The sequence below is a fragment of the Xenia sp. Carnegie-2017 genome, unplaced genomic scaffold (assembly GCF_021976095.1).
Source record: "Xenia sp. Carnegie-2017 unplaced genomic scaffold, XeniaSp_v1 HiC_scaffold_21, whole genome shotgun sequence".
NCBI lineage: Eukaryota > Metazoa > Cnidaria > Anthozoa > Malacalcyonacea > Xeniidae > Xenia > Xenia sp. Carnegie-2017.
In genome coordinates, this window is record NW_025813484.1 from 9,543,946 (window position 1) to 9,548,113 (window position 4,168).

Here is a 4,168-nt window from a genome sequence, read left to right on the forward strand (position 1 = left end):
TTAGAATAAATTCAAAAAAATTCCCTCTCCGATGAGAAGGAAGAAGGAGGAGAGCGAAGAAAAAAAGATCGGATTTCATGCAAAAAAAACTCTTAAAAAAAGTCTCGATAAAATTTCTTTATGACTCCCTACGATCCGGGAGTCAGTTTTTTAAATTCGCACGATACATCGTATTTTTAAATGTCTTTATCGCATTATAATGCTTCTTATTTTTTTCATACATCATTTCAGAAATAGACAGTTGTCTTGACTTCTTACGTTCTGTTTACGATATCTTTGGTTTTACGTTCAATGTTGAGCTATCAACTCGACTTGAGAAATTCATGGGTGAACTGGTTACATGGAATGAAGCTGAACAGGGTTTGTTCTCAACAGAAAAGGGAGGCAAGCTGTTTACAGTTTACAATGTTTTTTAGTCGTCTTGTCAGAAATATAAAAAATTAAGTCGATGTGTTTTGTGGATACTTGTACAGTTAAATGACACCCTGATTATCTTTATAAATAGGGACAGGTTTCAAAAATTCAAAATCATTCAGAAATCCTCTTAGCCATATGACCCTTGTGAAGCTGAACTCAAAGCAATATATTCGGCTTCCGTTGTAGATTGTGATTAAGATGTTTGTGCACCAGCTTATCGCGCTGTTCATAATTCTAAAAAACATACTCTGATGAAGAACGTCTTGTCTCTATATCCTCACCACAAACAGTGTCTGAACAATCATACAAATCAAAATCTTTTCCATTTGATACAAACAAAAGAGCATGATCTATCGTTCCTTTGATATAACAAAACACCTGGTGTGGACATATAACTACATAGATAAAGTTGCACCGACAGCAGCTAAATCTTGAGGAGTTGCAAAGGTTGCATATGTTAAGCAATCTATTACCGTCTGATATTTCTGAACACTTCTCACCAAAATATAATGATACAGATGGTGTTTATACTGGTTTTGATTCATCCATTCTTCAGTGTTCTTAGCAAATATTATTCCCAGAGACCATGCACTCCATGTATCACTCTAAGAAGTCATTTTTTCTCACAATTTCCCCACTGTTCAACATTTCATTTAGAACTGTACAAATACCAAGTGGTGTCAAACCATCTCTATCTATTAAATCTTGTTTTTTAAATGTCAATATCAAAATCAAATTTGTCAAAATAATCACAACTTCGAGTGACTGCACTTTTCCAGAATTGAAATTTACTTTCCCAATGCATGAAGTTCATCTTGCCACTCATCAGGAAGATATTGATTTTAAACCAGTTGAACATAAAACTTGGTGTAGTTAGTGATAAATATTATAGGAGACTCGAAGCGGCGCTTGTTTAAATGTCAGCCATGAATATCTTGAAAATTGGCGTTTTTATCATATTTTTTGTTGTTTACACTACACGCACCAAACATGGTATCTCATGAGGGATTTGCACTATATCAATGAAAACTTCTGGATTAACCTGAACATTGTAAATTTTTTTCAGCCATTAAAAAATTGTATGTTCTCAACTTGGGATGATTATATTTGAAAGCAGAAACACTTTTTTTCAATGTTATTTTATTTCAAAGAGAGACGTTATCAAAAGTGTCTTATCTAATTTACCTTTCACTTATTTGGGATAAGTTTTAATATTTAACATATTGTAGAAATTTAGCCAATCAGAGATGTAAGAGCTCAAAATTTATCCAATAACATTTGTAGAGCTCATTGAAATCAACCAATGAAATCGATCGGACCTCCAAATGATCTTAATAAACGTCAATCACTCTACACAACGGTAGATGCCCTCAAGACTCGAAAGTGAAAGGAAGGTTAGTGAAATTTTGATTTATTGTTTTAAAACGCACTTCAAATGTTGATAAATTCAATGACAAAAGCCTTGTTTGATGTATAGTTACGCATTGTTTTACTGTAAATCTTTTCGTCGGTTGTTTTTGTGCAATTCGCCATTTAACTGCGTACCTTCGACGGTGTATTTGCTTTGCCAGAGAAACTTGACAGTATAAAAACGGCAAGTTTGTATGTTTCAAAGTCTTTCTTTTCTTTTTACTTCAGTGTGCTTGGTGACTGCTGGTGTTTTGAATACTTCGAAGTAAAACTTTGTCGAATATTTTTGCTTTTAGCGTGTATTTTTGAATCGATATTTTTTCAGCGAGAAAGTTGTGCGACCGACATCTTCCTCGTTTCAACACAAAAATATGTAAAAATTCTAGTTGAAAAGTAATAGTATTGCAAAAGTAGCGATAAGGAGGGTATTTCTTATCCCATGGGTTGATTTTTTGTTGGTAAAAAAATGCTCTTTTGACTCTTAAGCGAAAATTTTGAGATATGTGAAAAAATATGAAAATGTTGGTTCATGGTGGACATTGGACTTTCGATAAAATTGGCGCCAATTTTGTTCCGCGTGAAAACGAAGAACACTGGGCACGAATTATGCAAAACTGACTAGCTTGACTACGAAAATACCCACAAAATCTTTGAATGGAGTGGGATACAGGGAAAAATTTGAAAAGTGTTGACGGCTACAGGTTCTTCAATTCAATAAGTTCGAATGATAGCAATTTCAGTGGGCGAGAAAGATTTTTAATGAAATACGATGTACGCTACTCGAGTACAATTTAGAAAAGTTGTTATTGAAAGCTATTTTAAGAACACTTTACCAATAAATGTGTTTTTATTCTATAGGAAAAGAAGCTAATTTTCTCTTGAGAATTTACTATGAGCAATCATAAAGAATGCAACCGAAGTCGTATCCTGGTTGAAATTTGAAGCAAACATAAAACGGATCGCTATGAAAACAACTGGAAGAAAACAAATGAGGAGTAAGGTAGGAAACTCAAAATTATATGACTTTAAAACTTTCATTGACTGCCTGGTTCTTTTTTTACGAAAACGCTTTTGAAAATTTTTGTTATAATATTCTTTTATTGTAGTAATCTTTTCTGTTAATATTTTTATTTTAATATTGCAATTTTTATAATATATATCAAATGGGTTAAAACGCAGAAGCTCATTTCGATTCATTTGAATTGATAGGATATTCAAATGAAAGCAACAGACAGAGCGTGTTTTTATGGATTTACTTGTGCACACATTCAAAATTTTTTTGCCTTTTTTCTTAAAACTTTGCACGAAAAGTTTGTTTAACATTTTGTTGTGCAATCACTATCTTCGTCGTATTTTGCTGCTGGTAGACGAGTACTAGTAAGGGTGGAAAATGATTAGACAATAGATCAAAAAAACAATTGTTGTGAACGATCTATCTGAAAACGATGTTCAAAAGCATTCAAAGAAGTCTATATGACTTCCTCCATTTGAAATGTGTAAGGGATTAAAACAAACATTCCTTCATGAAACAAAACTAAATGCTGTTGTGTGCATGTGATAACGATTTTGATTAAATTTTTAAGTCAAATGTTGTGAATAATATTTCAAAAATCGACGCTCAATGACATATAAAGAAGTCTATAAGACTTCCTTCCATTTTTTAAGCAAAATGCTCCTGAGTTTAAGGTGTACAAAGATTAGCAAACAATAAGACGAATCTAGCTAGTGTTGTGAATGACCTATATATGTGAAATTGACGTTCAATGGCGTATAAAGAAGTCTATACACTTCCTTCCTATAAAATGTATACATAAAAAGACATATTCACTGGATGAAATTTACTTCCTATTTATAAAAAGACATATTCGCTGGATAAAATTTACTCATGAATCAAAAGTAAATGTTGTCAATATTTTTAGACAAAATGCTGTTGAGTAAGGATTGTCAGACAATTAAGTCAAAACTGCCATTGTGAACGATCGATATGAAATCGACGTTTAAGAAAAATGAAGAATTCTTTACGACTTCATTCTTTTGAAATTTATAAAATATGAAAAGAAACATTAATTCGAAGAAATTTATTTATAAAATAAAAGTAAAATATCATACGTAATCTTACATCAGCAACTTGAAGTCTTCATTTGTCCACTATTCATTTAATTATTAATTAGAAAAGTAAACAAAAGTATTGTTGTAAAAAGTACTCTTTGAACAAAGCGTTGTACAAATTATGTAAAATACCTACAAGACGTCGAGAATAGTTAGAAGAATTAATGGAAGCCTCACATTGGAAGAGGTCACTTCAGGAACCACAAGTAGACAAGAACAAGGAAACATAAGA

The 4,168-nt window shown here is 32.1% G+C and overlaps 1 long non-coding RNA gene across 1 annotated transcript; it reads left to right on the forward strand.

Annotated features, from left to right (window-relative positions):
* The first annotated feature begins 1,712 nt into the window (after positions 1 to 1,712).
* LOC124444976 lies at positions 1,713 to 3,410 on the forward strand. Its single transcript, XR_006948072.1, has 3 exons — positions 1,713 to 1,811; positions 2,686 to 2,827; positions 3,037 to 3,410. It is a non-coding gene; the product is annotated as an uncharacterized LOC124444976 (long non-coding RNA).
* Positions 3,411 to 4,168: the final 758 nt, after the last annotated feature.